Source organism: Struthio camelus, chromosome 12 (genome assembly GCF_040807025.1).
Source record: "Struthio camelus isolate bStrCam1 chromosome 12, bStrCam1.hap1, whole genome shotgun sequence".
NCBI lineage: Eukaryota > Metazoa > Chordata > Aves > Struthioniformes > Struthionidae > Struthio > Struthio camelus.
The window spans coordinates 12,052,054-12,074,421 of record NC_090953.1 but is presented as its reverse complement, the minus strand read 5'-3'; the positions used below and the strand labels follow the sequence as shown (position 1 = coordinate 12,074,421).

At 42.9% G+C, this 22,368-nt stretch overlaps 1 protein-coding gene across 4 annotated transcripts in view; it reads right to left on the bottom strand.

Moving 5' to 3' along the window:
• Positions 1–22,368, bottom strand: part of HOMER2 (homer scaffold protein 2) — an 84,607-nt gene that overhangs the window by 45,827 nt on the left and 16,412 nt on the right. The window lies entirely within an intron of this gene.

The window sequence follows — 22,368 nt, the reverse complement described above, 5'->3', positions numbered from 1 at the left end:
TTAAAAAGTAATCACGCTAAAAATCAATATTAAAATCACGGAAACTAAATTTACTAATATTACACAGATGAAGCAATCTAACTGTAGGATTAGCTCAGGAAAGATGGTGGGATCTTGCAAAGCCCAATAAGGCCTAAAAAAGGAGAAAATGAAACTTTTTTTTTTTCTTTGCAAGATATATGCAAAGTTTTACATTCGCCAGGGGCTGACAAGCAAGTTTCTGGATAGACAGCTGTGCTGAACTCAGTAAAGCACTTACATGAAATAAATTTAAAATATAATAGGACTGTCATATTACAGCTGTGAAAGAGTATCATTTACTCCAGCTCTTCCTTATCAGTAGCTCACTGAATCTGACTCTCATTTCGTACACTAATATCACATAATCACAGAACGGCTGAGGTTGGAAGGGACCTCTGGAGATATCTAGTCCAACCTCCCTGCTCAAGCAGGGTCACCCAGTGCATGTTGCCCCAGTGCAGTCCTTCGCTAGAAAAAGAGGGATAGGTCTTTGTATCTTTTCTTTCAATCATACACAGGATTAACAGCGTAAAGGCCATGAAGGTCACCTTTTTATGAAGCAAATAAGAGCAACTGAACTTTCTGCTACCTTCCCATAAAATGCACAAAGTGTCAATTGAGTGACAGTGGGTTTTTTGCAATAAGGAATGCAGGGAGTTTCCCCCAAGCTACTTACTCTTTTACTCTAAAAATATATACATTCTCTGAGTGAAGCTAAGTAAAAGGAGAACTTCTCCTTTTTACTTTGCTCTGAGTTTTAGTGGATTCTATTAATAAATGTTTTCTGCTAATGCTAATATGACCTACATATTTCAGGCTAAATTTTCAAAAGTTTCAGATTTTTCCTTCCTGAAAACTCACCCCACAACAATTGCACTTCTGTTAAGTCATATTAGCAACACTAGAAAACAATGTTGAAATTTTGCCTAGCCTCTTGGCAGTAACCATATACAGCAAATCTGGATATAATGAAAGTAGAACGAAGTGAAAAACAAAAAAATTCCATTTTTTCCAGAAGTCTTACAGCAACTACTGCTGTCAACATGAGCTGTATACCTGCATCCAAGTGGCTAAACTAATGGAAAATAACGTTCAGGTGTTGAAATAGCCATCGAACCATTCCTTTGTGGCTTTCATTAAAAAATAAAGGCAAAACTCGACTGCGTTTCTAACCTTTATGATTATTAAAACAAACAAACAAGAAAAACACACTTCGTCTTCCTAGGTGCAAACAGCAGCCCTATTGGTCATGCAATTTGCTAGTTGATATACTATTAAAAAAAGTTAAGTGTTTTAACACATTCAAGATGTGTCAGGCCAGTTCGTTCCTCTTCATCTACTCCTCTGACCTTTCTGCCAGAGACGGCTCTAGAGGAAATCGAAGCCCAAGACAGATTTTTGACTCACGGGAACAGACAAAGCCTCCCATGAGATGCACCCTCCCATAAGGCTAGCCCAGCTTTGGCTTGTAGTAATCAAGACAAGAAGAGGCATTTTGCCACGACGCTCCTCTGGCTGTGCCTCTTCTGCTCACAGCCCACTCCTGCTCTGTCCCATCGTTGCTGCCGGATTCACTCGCAGGTCTGCACTCTGCTTCTCCCCAAGAAATGCAAACCCCTGAGCACAGCCGGTGAGCCCAACACAGCCAGAGACAGGACTACAGCTCACTTTCTGTATTGCTGATCCAGATTTGCAAATTCGGCAGTTTTGCTACTAATGAACTCCAGTGGCACAACTTCTAATATGAGGGATAAATGTCCGCATTCAGGGGCCCCCAAACTCTTCTGACCAGTGAAGCCTATACATGCAGCTATAAAACTGTAGCATTTGATCTTCAGTTGAAACACTGCTGATCATGTGCTTTTTCAACATTTAACCATGGCCTGACAGACCTCCAAATGGAGATTGTTACTTGCAACTTTTGACATTCAAGAAAGCACTTCATTGATAGAGGAATTATTTAATTTTCCAGGATTTCTCTCCTTTTTGTTTTATCAGAGATTTATTAAGTTTTACATTTAAAAAAAACAGCATTGCTAACTTGAAATTCTTGTAGCACATCCTGTGTTATTATCTGATGTCTGAGCTCCTGTAATGCGGTCATTATGTGAAATTGTCGGTTTTACTGGGGACGCAGGCAGTAATAGTATTTCTAGCTACCAGAGTTGTGGAAGTTGTAAATCAAAAGAAAAGGGAATTTATGAATGTTTAAAATATCATGAATTTTAACCAAAGTTGTTAATGATGGATTAAATACATTTTCCTTTTTAAAAAAATCTGTTTTTAAATCAATTTGACAGTAACATCCAGTGCTTAAAGTAAAACTACTGGAAATCTAGCAGATGGAGGCCTAAACTATAGTTAACAGTTATAGTTCTTTGTTTAATAATGCAGATTAAGATAGAAAATACACTTTGATGAGTTTTAGTGGTGGGAGGAGTTTCTGTGACCAGCATGGTTTATAAATACTATTACAATTTTCAAGCCATGGTTTTTTGCATCCTAGCTGACTTCTAACTTCCATCCTCGTGTCATTTGAGACAATCTCAAGTCAAAAGAAATCATTCTCTATTAATTAAGAAATATGTCATTAACCTTTTCCTAAGGATTGAAAAAGAAAAACTAAGACTCTAAAGCTAATGAACTGTATCCACAGCTGTGTGAGATACATTATTGCTCTCTGATTAATGTATAACCATGCCAAATTTTATGAGTGTATAACTAGCTGCACTGCAAACCACATGTTTTATATTGCTGTTCCTAATCAACAGGAACAGGCTTTCTCTTACGAAAAGTTCAAATTATTTAATTCAAAGTTTCTTGTTTAGTATTTGAATCACGAATGTAACCAGTGATTTAAATTACTTCAGCTATAAATGATCTTTGCTGATTTAAAGCCAGCATGGCAACGTCCTCAAGCTTCGGGACCTTTGCGGCTGACAGAGCCACGGCTCAGAAAGCTCCGGCCCGGCCGGCGTCTGGGATCACGCTGCTGAGCGAGCCCAAGCCTTGGGGAGCGAGCGACACGCAGGGGCTGCCCGCAGCCTCTCACTGCTCTGGAACACGGTCTTGATTACGGGAATGTTCACAGTTTTGAGCGACTTTTTGGTAATAAGTGCAATATTTTGACTCGTGGACTTGCCCAGAGGTCATGATCTGGGTTCCTTTAAATACGCTAAATGTTAAATGTCTGTCAGGCGGCCACTCTGTTGGCTGAACAATAAGTAAAAAGAACGAAGCAGCTCCTTTAGTTGTAGAAGCTGGAATGACAAAGATGTTTGTGATAGAAATTTTGCCTGGTATTATGGTGGAGACGGAAATATTTGAACGCTTTGTGAAAAGTTTCCTATACATCACATGCAATGCTACATTAAAAGGATGCTCAGTTTTCTGAGGATTATTTGTGCTATCCCCGCGCCGACAATAGAGAGCTTTGCATTAACAGTTTAATTTGCCAGTCTGAATAAAGGTATTTTTTCAAAATATGTCCTCATATTATAACTGACATTTGGTACAGGATGCACATGCCTCTAAACAGCACATCAGGGTAATTTTTGGAACATGGTACTTCCTGCTACAGGCCATCTTCATGCACGCATTGATATTTATCCTACCTGACAGCACCAAAAGATCTACAGCGATGTGCTATAACAAGCATTAGATATTAAGGATCTTCCAAGAAAGAAAAAGAGCAGGTACTAGCACAAAATCCTAGACTGTGACGTAGCCCTCCCCATCACTGCAGCCACTCATCTGGATACAAAGATTTGTACTCGCTAAATGCAACATGATAAACATGGTGTCAATAGTTATTTGGATCAAGCATTGCCACTGCTGCCGTACTGGCAGCACAATAAACAAAAAGAACAAACCTCAAATCTGTACGTTAGTCTAATTTGGAGTGCCAAACGTATTTATGGTAGCTTAAAAACAAGCAACACTGCTAGGAAGGAAAGCGTTGCATCTGTATTACTCCCCCCGCCAGATTTAGCTAGCAGCACGCAGAGATCTCCCCGCAGCGCCCTGACGGCCGCATCGCTCCCTGCGTGCGACCGAGGTCCCGACACCGGCCCAAAAGCCTCTGCCTCCCGTGCCTCTGACTTCCAACAAACGCATGCACAGCTCCAAAAGCTAACAGCACATCAGTGAGCCGAGCACGCGGCTTCGGTCCCAAATCAATCAGAACAAGTATCTCTTATAGCTTGAAGGCTACAAGCTCTCCAGCCACCTCTCCTCGGCTCTCGGAGGAGAGGATCCAGATGCCACCCCAGCAGTGAGGATCCTCGCAGGCAGCAAGATTTTTCTCATATTTGAAATACTCATCCGGGTAAAAGGCCAGACTAATAATGATTCCTAAAAAATCACCTGTAAAAATACCACTTCGTCTATCCAAGCAAAACCTCATCTGTTCATACGTGCATATCTCACACTTAACAAAACAAGACAAAACCCACACCACTCCCCAAACACCCAAATCAGAGTAAAGGCACACGTCTAACGAAGCACACAGCCCCACCTCAGGGAAAAATTACGCTTCATGTTACCACACCCGGTAATTAGCACACTGGCTGAAGTTTATCCACAAAAATGAATCTCTCCTCAAAACAAGAGAGAGAATCAGGTAACCCTCAGCCTGTCGGCCACACATACTGAAGGTTCTTGGTTTCGTACCCAATTTTTTTTCATTAAGTGGAAAAACGCATGAATTAGCTTCTTCACGATGAGGAAGGACAGCGATTAGAGGACCCGCTCCTAGTCTCACTCCCTGAGAAGCCAAGACGGGCAGATCCCCCTCACGCTTGTTGCGAATGAGGCAAATGCAGGTGCCTCAGCCCGGACCTCTGCGGCACCGGGACCCCAGCACACGTCGCAGGCGTGCGCGTGGCTCCGCGCCGGAGCCCAGATGGGCAGCGCGGGCCGGGCGGCACGAGCACGCACGGACGGGGACGGGCACGCCTCGAGGGCTCTCAGGGCAAGGTTGGGAGAGCTCACGCGTGGAGTTAGTTTGCGGACAAGGCATGCGGGCAGGGTGACAGCTGTTAAGTTGAATATTCAAGTAGAAAGCTAGGGAAGTTTTTTTGTATTTTTTGTATTTGTTTGTTTTTTAATAAAGCTGATTTCACACCTTTCTGAGACTCAGCTGCCCAAAATCTAAACAGACTTGCGTGTACTATCCATGAGAAAGCAGCTAGGTTTTCTAGGCATTCATTCCTGCTGTCAGGCAGCACAGCACGGGGCTGCACAGAGGCAAACGTAAACCTCGCGCGTTTTACAGATACAGCCACAAACCGGCATTATGAAAGTAGGCAGCTTGCTACCTTCCCAAACTGGTGTACACTAATTAATTTGGGTCAGTCAGATTGCATCAGACCCAACAGGCAAGTCAGAGTGCCTGCCGCCAGCTCAGAGAGCGATCAGAAGGGAAAGAGCTTGTGTCAACTCGCAAGGCTGCAAAATGCGTAGCATGAGGGAAGCAGGTGGGTAATGGCTCCATTTTACACCTGAGGAAACTGCTGCAAAGAGCGAGATGGCATCCCGGGTAACAGAGCCAGCAGCAAATCTGGGGGGAAAAAAAAAAAAGTCAAATAGCCTCACTTCTGCTGCTCCGCAGCTTTGCTATCACTAACTTGGTAGGACGGTTTTATATCAGATCTTCCATTCGGGGAAGTTTTGAACTATGCTAACTAAAAAAGCTGTATCAACATTCGAATATTCACCACTCAACAAAAGAGGCTATTGTAAAAAATTAAGTCTTCACAGATGAGAGAGAAGCTATTAGCCACGTTAGAAGTTTCTCCCACATGACTGAGGGGCAGGTAGGTTGCCAGGCCCTGCGAAACACCCTCCCGCGGGCAGGAGGAGCGGACCCAGCAGCTGGACTGCGCAGCCTGAAAGCGGCTCAGCCTCCCCACTTTCTGCCCCGCTCCAGCACCCTGGCCGGGCTGCGAGGCCATATAGTACCTCTTAACCAGGCCCAATTAGCACCTGTTTGTCCTCAAATGGGAGCAGCCCTTCTCACTTGAGTATTTCCAAAGCAGAAATTAGGTGCAAGGATGGAGAAGAAACCCTGCGCAAAGCAGGACAGGAGATGAAGGCAATGGAGTTGAGACAGAAAAGGGAGGCCCCCGCAGCCATCCCATGGGAGGAAGGGGAATGGGGCCAGAGCAACGGGCTGGGCTAGCAGGGGGCAACTGCCCTTGATTTTCGCATTTTTCTCTGTAAACAAATGCGGGAACTGTTTAAACTGCATTCGTTAGTACTCCAAAATCCAAATACTGCATTTGCAGGTATCTTTTTGCTGCAGGGTAAGGAGGGTAAGTGGAACAATTTTTGAAAAACCCAGACTATTTGGACAAAGATTACACCATACCTAAAAAGGTAAAAACAAAAAAGAGATAAAGCTGTTTAAGTATATTACACTCAGTTTCAAAGTCTGTCTGTGATTTTTCGGTTGCTAAAATTCATGTGCGTTTTGTACTCACATCCTCATTTGAAAAGAAGCTCTGAATTCAACAGCAGTGCTAATTGAGGGCAAGGTCATGCAACTGATTCAAATAACCACAATCATGATTCTTTAGTGTCCACTTTATACTGCATTTGATACCAACTCACCTGCAGAAATGCAATAAATTCATGCCATCTTTTTAGCTCTCTTCTTTTAAAGGAACTCTTATTTCAGACAGACAGACTGTAATTAGCAAAAGTTTCTCTTGCGTTTGTAGGACATGTAATAGTTCCAGTTACTTAGATACAAAAAAATCTAGAAAAAAACTAGCTACTTTTAACAATAAGTTCCTCTTTAGTTACAGATGTTAATTAAATTCATTTTAGATTTGCAGCTGAGTCCAAAACAATAGATCTTCAGAATGAAAACTTTCAGAGTGAAAATCACTATAACATCTGTGAGATATCACAATACCATCGTGCCTTTATGAAGTCAATATATAAATTAAAAGGCTTAACTTGGGCAGTGAAAAAGCTTGCACTTCACTTACTGGGCTACCTCCCGAGGGTTATTAACCTTCGAGATATTCTGTGAGTAAGACATACACAGGTGACAGGAACTGAAAGGACCCTGCACTAATACTTTATGGGTAAGACTGTCTATTCGAAGAAACAAATTCAGGCTGCTGATATGAAAGCAAAGATTATGACATTTTATTTTGAAGCATGTGCGTGTGTAACTGGTTGTGTAACTTTGATTATTTTAGAGACTCTCCTTTAGAAGACTTTGAAAGAGGATCCATGTATTTGCACCCAATAAATGTTTACATGGCCTCTCATTTACACAGGGATAAATGCAAACCCAATAAAATTGAGGAAAATAGATTATGGTACTCTGGTTTCCCCCTTTGCTAGGGCAGATACAGACTCTCCTGCCCTTGCTGGCAAATGAGGCTGTATCAACACAGAGACTCCTCAAAGTCTTCATATTTCTCTGGATTGCTTAAAAATCATATCTTCTGTGTTCCAGTAGAGTTAATGCTTTTAGCACAGCCTCCTCTGGCACAAAAAAAAGGTAGTGCTTGCACTGTAATATTTCACTGACAGATTTTCATTGTAAATTGGAAATATAAATCTTGAACTAGATGGTGCAAATTTGTAAGAAAGCCCAAAATCAGTCCCTCTTTTTTGCTCTGATGCTCACACTTTCCTATCCCAACACAAACCCAGGGCGCACCATGTCTGTTACCTCTCACTTTTTCTTTTTCTCCTCCTCAAAAAAGGAGAGGAAAGGAGGCAGCTCACAGATTTGAGATACGCTATGTTCCTTGAGCACCGTCCCCTGACTCGCCTTCAGGGACAGCATTTGCACAAGCAAGGTGGATAGGCCCATGGGCACACTGAGGTTTTTATCTGCAGCTTTAAGATGCAAGACGACCCATACTTTATTCAGAAAAATATACAGCCTGGCAGCAGACTCCAGAGAGTCCAAAAAAGAGTTTTTTGGAGCTTCCTCCATAAAAGAGGAGCAACAGCCCCCTAGAGAGCCCTGGCCTGGGCAGTGCCGAGGCGCAGGACACCCAGGCGCAGATGGTGCCGGTGGCTGGAACAGGTCTACGCGGCCTCGAGGCGCCGCAACCCCCTCAGGCAACATGTGCACACTGAGCCTTCTCCATCCCTCCTCCTTGCTGTTTCGAATTGGCACTGTTCTTGTGCCAGCATCAGGGAGAAACAGTCAAAGAAGAGAAAATAATGTAGATACAATCTTGGAGGAAGAACATGTATTTTGCACTTGTTAATCATCAGGGAAATTCTTTACCATGCTAGTTGAGTCCTCGTTGCTAGCTGAGTCCTTGCTTTTTATTATTATTATTAATCCTTTGCACTGGGTCCTTTGTGTTGCAGAAAGCAGGGGACAGTCTGAGGTTGCGTACACAATTTGGTGTTTACTTAAAAAAAAGGAGAGATTATATTCTGGAGAAAAGCCTCCAAATACGATTAAAATATATCTTGCCCGCAGATGTAAGATTAAAGTAAAAGATCATCTATGTGTGTTTGTGCATGTAAAACACACTGACACCACCAGGGCAACACGTTTAGGATTTTCTTCTCTTCCCATGCGATAGGAATTTGAATGCCAGATGAGGTTATCTTCGCACAAACAATCTGAAAAGTTGATTATAATCAGTAACATAATCAAAGCCTCACTATTGCAAAATAATATGATTAAACTCTCCCTTATTTCAGGCACGACAGAACTAAGCAGACCTTTGGAGGGGAGTACTTCTCTGCACTAATCCATGCATGTAATTATTGATATGCTTGCCCATACACTATTCAAATACTCTCCCCTGAGGCTTTTCTTCCACTTATACTAAAACAAAACAAAAAAAAAAAGGCAATCAGTTCAGTGTAAAGAGCAAGTTGTATAACTCTTTTTGATCTACTGCCTGCAGGATCCAAGACGGGATTCCTCCAGCCAGGATGTCAGGAGGAAGCGCTCCAGCGTCCCTCCTGCCCTTAGCCCCAACGTGCCGCGCGCACAGGGCGCTGCATGCAGTCACCCGAGAGGCTGCCGAAACACCTGGGAGGTCTAACACACACTCACGTTTCTGAGAGGACATGAACAAGGGTGCTGACAGATGGTTTAGCACAATGACTCACACCTTCAGTTGAACTTGAGCATGTAAAAATTAAAGGCAGTTAACGAACAAACAGTTTACCCCAAAAAGGATCAGGCAGATGCAAGCAAGGCAATGCCCACACTGGACTTCAGGTGTGCATTGCAGCTTGCCCATGCTGAGGACAAGCCAGCTAGCAACACCACAGCCAATCTCAATACATCCACAGCCAACGGCCTCCTGGGACAGGCCATTTAGGAGACACAAAAGCACCAAATGTAGAGCCAGAAGCACTATGGACAGGGCATCACCCACGTAAGATGCAGATCGTGGTGCAAATGCATCCGTGCTTGAAGCCAGGAACCCCTCCAGGTGCTACCTGGAGAAGGAGAGGTGCTAGTACACAGAGAAGCACTGCCAAAGCCAGCCTCATTCCACACTCAACACAGTTCAAATTAGACTACCTGGAGAAAAGCCGATTTCTACAGTTTGGGAACTTTAGCAGAATAATAGCATCAACAATACTAATATTTTTGTTGCTGTTAGCACAGTCATGCAGCAATTCTCTAAGGAACTTGGAGATTCAGTTCTTATACCTAATATATTTACTAGCAGCCAATAAGGTTATTGGAAGACAGATACATTTTTTCCTGCTTCAAGTTAAAAATACAAAGGAAATTTCAAACATGTAGGAGCTAACGTTGTTCAGTGAAAATTTTAATCTTTAAAAATATAATACCATCTGTTGCCATCAGATCTATATAGTAGGGATCTCAGAAGAAGGCATAATAAGCTGTCAGCAATGCCAGCATACAAGTGAAGATCCTCTGGTAATCTCCTGAGCTTCACAGAGAAGATTATTAAGCCTAAAAAAACGTAGCCAACAGGTTATAAGTGGAAAACACAGTATTAAAAAAAAGTCCTGAACACCTTCCAACTCTGCTATTCATAATTGCAGGTAATACAGGGAGAAACTCATCCCAGAAATTCCTGAATCCCAACAGCCACGTATTTCTGGGCCTTTCCCTGACCTCCAAAGTTCTCAACACCTCTGATTGCTAAATGCAAACACCTCCAATTTTTTTGTGGGCTATGAGAGGGTATGGGCTACATGAGGACTTAACTTGAAGTATCATCATTTTCCATGTAATGCAGGCTAAATGTTACGGCACAAATAATGTGAAAGAATGACGTTCTTATGTTAGCAGAATCTCAAAAATTAGTGTAGGTTGGCTGAAAACTGATAGAAAAAACAAAAGATCACCTATTTTTTATTATAAACTTGTAAGTTTAGGTGTGATCTGGGTAATATGTAAACCCAAATACAAAGTCCAAGGGGTTTTTTTTGATATGTATTATCCATTATGAATCTAACCCAAGTTTTAAAAAGGCTAACGATTCTAAGCAGCCAAGGGACTAGATTTTCAGTAGCTTTCAAAAATCAGACCCCTTACGTGTCAGATCATTAGTAATTTAAAAATAAAAAAGACCTGACCTTATTTCCAAAAAATATTCACCATGCCAAAAAGTCATCTTCTCATTCTTTTAAAGCCAAACAAGAAACCTTGGAAGAATAAAATCTGCTTAAACATATGATGCTAATGATCACATTTCTTATGTTTCTAACATTTAACTTTGTGTGCTTCATATGTTAATACAACAGGGCAGCATTTAATAATATTTTTTTTCCCCCGTGTAACACACACTGTCCTACTGGTATTTCTTGACTGAAAGAATGCAAGTAAAGCTGGTTTTGTCTTATAAAATTAAGGTTTACTAGATGTAAAAATCCAATTAGTACTTACAAAAACTAAGGTGTAACATTTCCTCAGTCTCCTTTACACCAGTGTAGACTTTTTTCTTTCTGTCAAGGGCAAAGGACCCAGGTGAATGGTGGAGTTTTTTCCATCTTATTTATATATTGATTGTAATAAGGCCAGACAGGTAGGCCTAGAGAAGCTCTGATTCTGTCAGCAGCCGAAGTTGCCAGGACTGTGAACATCCGTCACTTATAGATTGATAAATGGACTACATGGACTAATTGTATTCTAGTGTCTCTGGACAGATGGCAAATCTTACAGCCATATGGTAATTATTTCCACTGCACTGAAAGTATATTAACACTTACCAAAACGTTTAAAGTGCTGAGATGATCTAAAATAATTTTCCTGTGAACTCAGATAAAAACAACGAGCTTGGCTACGCCGACACTCTGGAGCTAGACTCTCTTTCCCAGGACTCCCGGTCGGTGCAGGCTCACGGGCCCCAGAGGGTCACACTGCTATTGATTAAAGCAGCTGCGTGTGCTGGGTCCTCAGCTGGAGCACCACAATGTTGTCATAGCCAGAGGATAACATGCCTCATTTTAGCTACTCTGTGTTGCTGTTATTTAGTTACCGCTATTTGCTGCTTGATACTCCAGCTGCCCTGTGAGCTGGCAACACTGACACATTTCTTTTCTTTTCCTGATTTGCTCCCCTCCCCAAATCCTTTTCCAGTCTTTGGTTTAAAAACACTGAAATTAACTTCCTTTTATTTTTAAAGGAAGCCACATACCAAGCCCTAACTCACGCAAAAGCGACAGAAGATGGCCCAAACCAGGAGCAGTAGGGACCCCTCCAGAGCGGGGCTGCTGCATGGAGCTGGCCCCACTTCTGTCTCCAAAAGACAGGGATCAGCCACAAGGGGACAGAGCTGTGCCCCAGCTACCCTGGGAACTACAACGCCTAAGTAAATGCAAACAAAGCACTCAATGGATAATATGTCAGGCTGACACGCATCCCAGATGACACAAGCTGCTTATGGCTTTGTTCTTTATTAATACTTCTACTGCAGAGCTTTGAACCTTTTATGAGATTTATGCAGCTGTGAATTCACCCTTCCAAACAACAGGAGAGTACAAGCAGGAGACCTGATTCCCCTCTGAGTTACTGCTTACTTGAACCAAACAAATGTGAGCAAAATCAGCTCAATAAATTCAAAATGCACTTTTTATGCTAGAACAGTAAGCCATATTACACAAGTCACGTGACTTTCAGTTTATTTCAGAACAAAATTCCAAACACCTATATGTTTTAAAAGAGTATTTAAAGCGCTTGTCTTGTATCGTACCGCAGTTTGTTTTGAGTGCATTCTCGTAGTATGAGATTCCTTGCTAGTGAAGGCAGATGTCTGCCTCACTGGGAGAGAAGTTTATGCACCAGTTTCCCCTATTTGCCGTAAGTAAATTATAGCAAGCCAAGAGCTGTACTCCTCATAGACCCTGCGATCCAAAATTAGAGCCTGGTGTTAGCATGCAGAGTGGATCAACTACTCACTCAGCCACAGAGGATAAGGTGCCAAGTGGTGAGAAATTCTTACTATGCTTTTTGCAAGTTCACACTTTAGCACCCTAAGAATCAAATCGACTTGACTTGTAAGGCCTCTGTTACAAATCTCTCTAAACAGAGCTCTCTTTTAGGTAGCTTTACTACCCTTGAAAGGCAGCAAAAAAATGCATTCCATTGCCCATTTTTCTGTCCGCAGCCCCCAGCAGACAATCCGGATGCAGCAGTGTGCATGCCCGTGCCCCTGCCCGGCCCCCAAGGCTGCCGCTGTGGGGCAGAAAGAGGCCAAGAGGAGATGGAAAAGAAAAAGAAAGGGAAAGCAAGAAACTTCAATCCAAGGCGCCAAGCCAACAAGTTTGGACCATTCCTGTTTCATGGAAATCGGTTGCTCTTTCAAGGGAGAACAGGCAACACAGCACCTTCCCAAATTGCTCCCAGCAGTCACGCGTCTATTTCCTTTTCTGGCAAATAATTTAGAGGCCATTCAGTAACGGAGTTGATGACCATAACCTCTTTCCAGTACAGCTCTCTGGCATTAATGCTGATCCAATAGCTATTGGAATGTTACTTTTCTATTTCATGGGAGAAGCCTAGTAAGTCACACAATATTGCTCTGCTTCCGGAGGACAACAATTCCACTTCAAAAGGCCGAAATAAAAGATCAAACAGGGAATGCAAAGTGGATTAGATATTTTGATTCAGCTCCTAACTCTAATATGCTAATCTGATGTTGAAAATACAAAAACTTCGGCAATTTCTCCCCCACAGAATTTGAAATGTTACTTTCTCAATCAATGGGGACAGTTCTTGCAAATAGATCTAAACAATATGTATGCAGGATTACTGCTCTGAGACAGACAAATTCAAAGCAGATCTTCTCTGTAGAGGAAAAAAGGAGGTAACCACAACTGCAGGAAAGGTGTTTGCACCAAGCTTTGTGAAGGAGCTCCGTCCAGCTCTGGGCTCGACGAAGGAGCAAGTTCTTCCCCCAAGTTCGCCCCCAAGAAAACCAGAGTCTTTGCAGAGCGATCTGAGGAGGCCAGGCAGGGTGACAGAGGTTGTTGGGAACACCAAACTGAATATGAACAAGTCCTTCAAAGCTGATGTATCTGCCACATTATGCAATTTTGAAGGTCTCAGAAACCAGTCGCTCAGAAGCATCTGTGTCTGGGGAATGTCGCTGAGGATCACAATATGAAGGAGCTTGTGCAAAAACTTTGAAGATGATATTTGTCCTTCAGATCTCTCAAAAGACTAAGTGGAATTTCACATTATGCATAAAAACCCATTCATCTGCTCTGAAACACAGAGGAAACTGAAAGAAGCACAGGGGGGAAAAGGAAAAAAAATTACTGAAAAAGCATGGATTCATGTACACTTCTAGATCTGACTGGGAGGCAGCAAACAGCCTCCCCATCTATCCTCAAACAATTTTCCCAAACCAACGGCTCACTTTCTCGAACATAAAATCTGATCCTTTTTCCACAGCTATTCTGTTTATTTGTAACTGAGATAGAGATTCACGTTTTGAATTGGATTTCCTTGATTTTGGGTGGGTGTAGTACAGTGTCGAATCTCAGTTTTCAGTCAAGCCAGTTTCCATTCATCTTGAAAAAAGACTATAAACTGAATTAGACTCTTTTTTAATGTACTAGCATTTTTAGAAGATCCCTTAAAATACAAGTTTATAAAGACCACCTTTAAAAACAACAGGCAACAGCCAATTAGCTATCTCCTGTAACAGACTACATATAAATGACAGACCTACAAAATCAAATAATTGTGAAAAGAGAGCTGTCACTCATATATGCTGTAAAATTGTAAGCAACTAAGTCTCCTTTATTGATTTATGGAAGAACAAATTTCTTCCTCTTTCAGCTGGAGGAGAGGAGATTATTATGACAAGCATTAGATTATACGTGTACATAAATAGTGCCCAAAGATGCTCTTATCTCCTCCCGGTATACCCAAGGGCAACAGTTATCCTCCCCCACGAACACCCGGGGTCACCATGTCTGTGCAGCAACGTCCCAGCCGGCCGGGGAGGAGTATTTCCGCTTCCCTGTTCCCAGCAGCTCGGACTGCGCGGAGGTAGAAGAGGTAGGGGCGGCAGTACGCCGCACTGCTTCACCCCTCCCCGGAGGGGGCATGCATAGGTAAACCCCAGTAAGAAATGGGGTGATGTCAAGGCAGAGACGGGGTACAAATAAGGCAGGAACTCCGGAGGCATGAACGCAAGGCTCCTATGCCACAGCCATCCCCGCGTTTCTGTGAGCTACCTAGCAGAACAGAGCCCCGACCTCACCTTTAGGCTTTATCATCATTGAAAGAAATAATAATAAGGCATCAGATTTTCCCTGTGTTTCCCTCCACACCTGGCGAAGAGCTCGAAGCCCTGCAGCAGGGGCCAGGCCCGGGCCCAGGGAAGGGCTCGGGCCGCTGGCACCCCGCTCAGCCCCTCTCCAAGCATATCTTCCCCTTCTCCAAACACTCCCATTGACAGTTTTCAATATCACAAAACAGATCACATGCTCCCACTTAAGCAACCGCAGGGAGACATTTTAGATGCGTGAGACACGTTTATAGTGGGAAGCTTGAACACAAAAACACAATAAAAGAGGGGAACGAAACAAAGGCAACACCAAGGCGTTGCTGCTACAGGTTACAGAGCAATCCTCCAAAAGCAAAGAACTTGAGTTAGTCACTGCAACGTAATTAATGTGAAGGAGAGACAGCGTGCATCTTGCTGGAGAACTGTTTTCCAAAGAAAAAGCCAGCTCTCGCTACACTAGCTATCCTTCTTCCAAGGATGAAGCAATCAATAACAAACACTGAAAATAAGACACTCGCACCTCTGCATAATAAAATGAATGTTTCCTTTCAGAGCCTATGCAAGCCTTCAAGTTTACCTATATAATTTTTTCCAAGAGTGCAGCGCTCCATATCTGATGAGCATCTACTGCCAAGTGTTAAGCAGAGGCAAACAACAAGTATTTACACAGTAAGTGCTTATACACGCCATTTCACAGTCCACAAGGAAGGATCCTCAGTACAACTAGAAGCAGCTTTAGGAAAATATATTGTACAAAATGGCTTCATATTTTTAAACATATTCCAAAGAGGCCTTTGCTGTCTTGCTGCACTGATACTAAGCCTTGCCTGCTATGGATGCAATTGCAGAGCTTCTATTATTATAATACAAACGATGACAGAAAACTACACCTAGCAGCTCCAGAGAGCTTCTTCAGGTCCCTCAGTGTGTAGGCAGGAGGGTGCAGCTTCTACAGAATATCTCTTTTTGAACTGCAGCAGCATTTGAGCCTCTAAATCCTGTAGGCTGCAGTGAAAATTCCAGACAGAAATAAAACAGTTTATCACTTCTGAAATGCTTACAATCTTGCATTTGGATAAGCCACATCAAAAAAAGTCAGACTAGTGTCGGGCAGAGGTAGCAAAGGAGGATGAGTTACCACTGAAGTGAACATGCTTTGCACAGTAAGCAGCAGTCACTTCTGCTCACACCTTCATTGCCAGATCCTCTTTCTCCTCTGTCAAATCTGCTCTCTCCTTTCCATGATATAGCCACAGTTGTTTTGCAGCTAAAGCTCCTAGTCTTGCCAGCCTTCAACGTGAAACCCACAAATCCAAAAACACCTACACAGCAGAGCCTACTGCTCCCATATGAGTCATGAAGCAGGCTGTCCCGCTTAGTGATGTCATCCAGCAATATCAATTTTTTTTAAAAAACAAATCCTGAAACGCCTAGGGCATCCATTATTTAAAATATTATCTTCATTTTAATCCTGACCTCAGTGGCAAAATTACCATTATGAAGCATTTCCAAGTGATGCAAGAGGGCCCAATAGCCTCTAATAGTTGCGACGTCAGTGACAAGCAGGCAGACAGCGACTCATGTCATACGTGAGCTCAGCACAGAGCAGCCAAGCCAGGAGCGCTGGGCAGCTTTCTCTCTCACAGGCAGGCAGAGAACAGCTAATATGTGTCATCAAAAATATAATCAAAGACCAACTGCACCATCCAATCTGATGTTGTGCATGTTGCATGAGTTCACATTACACAATTCCTACTTCTGATGTCTCCAGCCCGTTCTGGGGGATATGTGCTTACCGCGCATCAGTAACCTCCCTTGATACTAACGGCCCGGCCCTTTCTCTGCCTAATTGCTCTTGCCCTTAAGAGCACTTCTTTAACACTCAAGCTCAAATGCTTCCTGTCTTACTTTGAAGGCAGTGCCCTTGTCTTGGGCACTTTCTGAGATTTAATAACAGGATTGCCAGCTATTTACAGTGTATAGCTGAATTATTGGAGAAACACAGTTGAAATATGTTCCCCTCAGCACATTTACATCCCAAAGAGCCACCACAAAACCACAGGATAAATAAGTCACACACCACATTTGCAGTGCATGAAGTGCACAAACATGACTAATAGCACTCAAGGTGAAAGCAGGCAGAGATTTGTGCAGCAACCTTTGGGACCAAAGACCTTCCCACTCAGCATACTCCCTATCAAAAAGTCAACAGGAAAGCCAGCAGCTGGTTCAAAATGCCTACATTTTCTTAAACATAATTTTCATGCATGAGGCTGTTTATTGTAGGTACTGCATGAATACCGCCAAACAAATGTACAAAAAACCAATGCAAAATCTAGATGCAAGACCAGACCGATGCCCTCTGTTCTGGGGTTCCCAGCAAACTCCCTGTTCCTCTCTGCCCGCTTTAGCCGTACTGGGAACATGCTCAAACAGTTCAAGACATTTTGTCACAGCTTGAACCAGTTAAAATTATTTTCAGTGAAAACGAACTGAACATCAAATGATTCTCTTTAACACTTCAAATGATGCTTTTGTTATCAGGAGACCTACTAATCATCCTCTTTGTATATGGAAGGAGGGGCTTGAGGGACTTTCCAACTTTTGGGAGAATATTTTATCCATAAGCTTTTTTCAAGTGATAATCAAATTAACAGTGGTAATTAATTAGGCTAGTAGCTGAAAGAAACCTGACCATGAAGACTCTCTTAGAGTTAAGTTCTCTTTTTCATCACTGTTTTTCTATAGCATTGGGTATGTGAGCAAATTCTGGTGAAATTCGCACCAGAGCACTCAAACTAGTTCTGCTACGAAACAGTTTTTCCTATTGTACTTTGCTGAAATCACCTCTAGCAGATCCTGCCTGAGATTTTTTCCTTATCCCACCTTCTGTCTCTCATGGCAGTCACTCATTCATCATTTCTTTCTGCTGTTCTTTATTTGCTTGTTTCATCATCGTTTCCCCCCCACTCCCATCTCATATTTTCCTTACAGCTTATTCACACAGGGGATTTTTGGCCCAATTCAGTTAAATGCATCTATCTGCAGTGCTATGAACTCCTTCCATAATTGTGCGAGAGGCAGTAAGGGAAATAAGGGCACTTGATGGCAGGCTCAGGTGAAACAACATTAAATGTTTGCTCACTCACCATGCGACCACACCAAAATCTGGAGCATACACAAATCCTCGTTACAGTTTATTTCTTTTTTTCTCCTTTCAAAGTTCCCTCTTTCTCTAACCTTATTAAAATTATTTAAGCATATGAAAGCAACTATATTTGTATAACATAGGTTTTATACTTACTGCTGAGGTCAACTGAGTTTTACCATCCATTTCAATGAATCCAGCCTATTGCTCCAGAAATTAAAATTCTGGACACCTGACTTTTTCACTGGATATTGCACAGCCACTTACATCTGTGCATGGAGATACTGAATCTCCCAGTCAGAGCAGCAGCCATTTGGACCCAGCCTGCAAAAATGGGAATAGCTACATAAGGAACCAAGGAAAAGGAACTAAGGTTGTGGAGAACTAAGTATACCCAGCCAACTGCCTTAAAAAATGATGGGATTAATAGCTTCAATGCCTATTCAAATTGCCATCTCTTTCTTCGAATACCAACTCCATCACCAGTAGAATGACGCCTGGTGCAACCTGGCCCCTAAGCTCTGCCAGGAGCTGAACCGAAGCTGCTAACCTTGCAGCCTCCAAAAAGGGTTCTGACCTCACAGTACCCCTGGCTGCATCCAGCTGCATGCTCACTGCAGCCTGCACTGGGCGCTGCTTGCTCAGCAGCGAAGATGGGTGCCGTTCCTTTGGGCGTGCCGCACCGCGGCTTTCCACTGCTCTGGAGGAGTGCAAGGAGGGAGCTGCAAGCTGCCCACCGGCCCCCTGCCCTCTCCCCGGCAGACATATGGCTCAGGAGGACTTTGAAGGAAGTCAGTGCGAGGTTCCAATCGATTTCTGCGGGAGCTGGATGACAGCCAAGGTGAATTTCCTCTGCAACATGCTATTCCCTGCTATGGGGCTTCTTAAGCAAAGCTTATCACCATGGTATCTGAAGTGCTGCTGGTACAGGAAAGGCCAATTTGAACATCGTCCAAAATTAAGGGCTTCCTATAACACTAACTTTTCTGCATCTCTTGCCTCCTTCACTTTTTTCCTTCCTTTGCCCTCCTGTTTGACTTTTACTCCCCAGATGGCTAAAGTGGTACACTGGCCAATGGACATTACTATTGCTAACAGCAAAAGGGAAAAGCACAGAGCAGGCTTTCCCTATGTTCTTAAAAGTCACTGAGTAATAAATATACATCAATACTCTCAGAAATACAGGCCCCCAACCATACCTTCTCATGAAAACACTAGAGAGGCAGAATTTTGAAAAGAAAAAAAATTTAAATTATGAGTCCAGTCTCCTTGAGGTGTGGTTGCGTCTTTGCTTGATCCAGGCTTAGAAACACCTTCTCCTGCCTTCCTGGAGGATGGCACGGGGACACAGCCCTCCCAGATGAGGCAGAGGTGCCTGCGCAGGGCCCCGGTGCGCCATCCCTGCAGTCTGTGGGTGAGGCGTCCTGGGCTCCCCAGGGCATGGGGGCAGCCGAGTACCCCCTGCCAAGGCCTGCAGCAAATTTACCACAGCAGCCCCCGTCGACACAGCGCAGACTTGAATCAGCCAAAAGAAATGAGTGCTATGAGCTAGCTCATCGTTAACTTCTACAGCGCGCACACTCATATATGTAAACACGCATATGACTTTTACATTGGTATATGGCCCTTCTCCAATACTTTCTAATGTTTGGGTGGCTGATCTTTTGATATGATTTACAAAAATGGATTTCAAACTCAATTTTATGGCTAGAAGGTATTTAAATTAGTTGGATTTTAATCCAGGAGATAATACACACATAACGCCTTCAGCAGCAGTGAAGCGATTTACACATCTAATCCAGACTGGATACTTGTCACATGCCTAGTAACAAGAAATATTTTGTAACAGATAAGGAAATGCAAAGATACTAAAGAAATAAAAGTAGTAAAAGAATGTAAGCATACAGGAAGAGGAATAAGAAGGTAGCCATTACCTCCTTAAATCATTCCAATAACTAAAATTGAAGCACCTTTATAACTGGCAAGTTAGCTTATACTGTTTAAATTGAGGTCAAATTGAATTAGATCATAGTTATTAGATTAGCAGACAGAGCTCACTAAAATCCAAGTAGTAGACAAGCTAGTCATTTTCTGGGCTTTATTAGCTCTTTGCTGCAGCACAAAAAGACCAATCAGGTGATATTTTCAGACAAAGAAGTCTCCACAACTGGAAATGTGCTACATTGTGCTTTTAAAATAGCTGAATTCTAAGCCTTAGCCTACTAAGGTAACAACAGGTGTGTATGGTAGAGGAAAGTGGTGATTTACAAAAAGATTTTTTCCCCCTTCAAAGAAAACATTTCTATAGTGAGATGCAAAACAAGGGCTAGGCCCAAAGACAATGGTTCTTAGCCAGCAGGAACCTTTGCATGGACTTTAATGGTCACTGAAGGAGACTTTTTGTTTCCCTCCACATCTACTGAATGACAGACACTATTTTTTCAAATGTATAGATGACTTCTGTAAAACTTGACAACACCTCACTGTCTAGTAAACTGAACTAAAACATCAATTTAAATAGCTCACAAGCAATTTAAATAGCTTTACCAAGGTCAAGCAGCTGTATCAGGTTTCATAGCACCGTTTGTCAGTGCCAAATCCATAGGCAGCATTTAAATGAATCATTAGCAATGGTCATCCCCAGAAATAAACAAATACCTAAATAAAAACTATTTTAAGTGCTAAGAGTCAAGTTATTCTCACAGTTTCTGCAAGCATGTCCCATAGCTGACACCAAAACCTGCCCAGGCAGCAAACCCAGAATTCTTAGGACAAAATCTGTGCTTTCAGCTACATGAAGATTGAGCTCCAGTCTCCTATCATAAAATGCTTTACAAAAAGGCAAATTAGAGTGAGTAAGTGAGTGAGAGAGAGAGAGGAGGTTGTTTTTTTTAAACTCCTGTCTCATGTGTTCCAAGCTCCCGCCGCGCTAACACTCTTACAAATGTACTCTGAAGTTCTTTATATCTGAAAGATGAACGGCAGTATAATGACCCGAGACATCTGCCAAATGCATATCCAAAAACCACACTGTCTGTCCACTGTACAAAGCATACAGGCATGTACCACACACACTGAAACCCCAGCACAGAATGATGTTGGGAGGTTGATTTTCCTCTCCTGAACACTGCTCTAAGTCTGAAACAACTCAAGTTCAAAAAGTAAGATCAGGGTACTGAGCTATGCAGGCCACAGTACCCCCTACCTGCACAATCTCCATAAAGCAGCACAGGCAGGAGCCATGCGACACACAGATGCGGGCAGTGCGCTCCAAAAGCTTCCAGCCCTTTGCAGCTGGGCAGGACAGGTCTTCTTCACACAGTGTCTGACTGCGCCGAATTGAGAGCTCTGAGCTACAACAGATTTCCAAAGCAGGAGACACCATGATCTTCTACCCCGTCCTGCCCAAAGCCCAGCTGAACTTTTCAGCTAAGCTGTTCTGCCAGTAGGGAAACAGTTAAAAATGACAACAACGAAAATATTTGCTTTTAGAGACGCCCAAGTAAGACAACTGGGGCAAGTTTCCCTTGCATGGGTTTTCCTGTCCATCTACAGACCCGGTAAGGCAAGTCTGCCTCAGCCAGATTTTGATACTTCTTTTTACAATTCCAAGGACAGTTTCTGTTTTAATTTTTTTAATGCAAGCTTACATAATTATGAAACAGATGAGCCCCTGCTTATTTTGAAATGAAACATTGGGAGATATTCACTTATATTTTACTTCTTCCCCTACCCCTTTGTTTCTATTCAGTACTGCTGGTTATCAAATTCAGACACATCCATTGCATTTTAATTCATTATTTGTCCATATAGTCTCAAATTATGCCACTTTGACAATAATATACACAAATTCATAGTGGGAGCTCGCACAGTTAGAAATGGCATGAGTAAGCTCAGAAATTAGAGAATGATTCTTTGCCACAGGGGTTGAGGAGAGGCAAAGAGCAGAAAAGGTGTAAGATAACATAATAGGATAAAAATAAAGCAAATTAAATGTGTGGGTTTGGAATCCCCCGAGACATTGCCTTCCATTCTGGTCGAGAGGATCTAGGCATAGCTCAAGCTGAAAGAGTAGTATTATAATCTGTTTCCTAACGTTCACAAATGGCTCTAATGCCAGCATTTGGTTTTGGTCCCTTTGCTAAAGTTAGAGGATACAGAAAACGCACAACTGATTTTTAGGAGGATCAAGATGAGTTGTCCAACAGGCCATCATCTGTGATCCAAGATTTCTTACATAGGAAAAATTTTAAAAAAAGAAAAGAAAAGAAAAGAAAAGAAAGACGTTTACACGCACTCGCGTGCAGGCTCCACAGTCGAGGCGAGCTCGTGCTGCGCTTCGCAGAGCTCCGGGCTCCCGCTGAAGCGGAGCCCGAGCCCCCTGCCCGGCAGCGCCCCGCGCTCCCCGCCAAGCGCCGCTGTCCCAGCGCGGCGCCGCGGCCCGGCTCTCCCCGCCCGCGCCGGGCAGCCCCACGG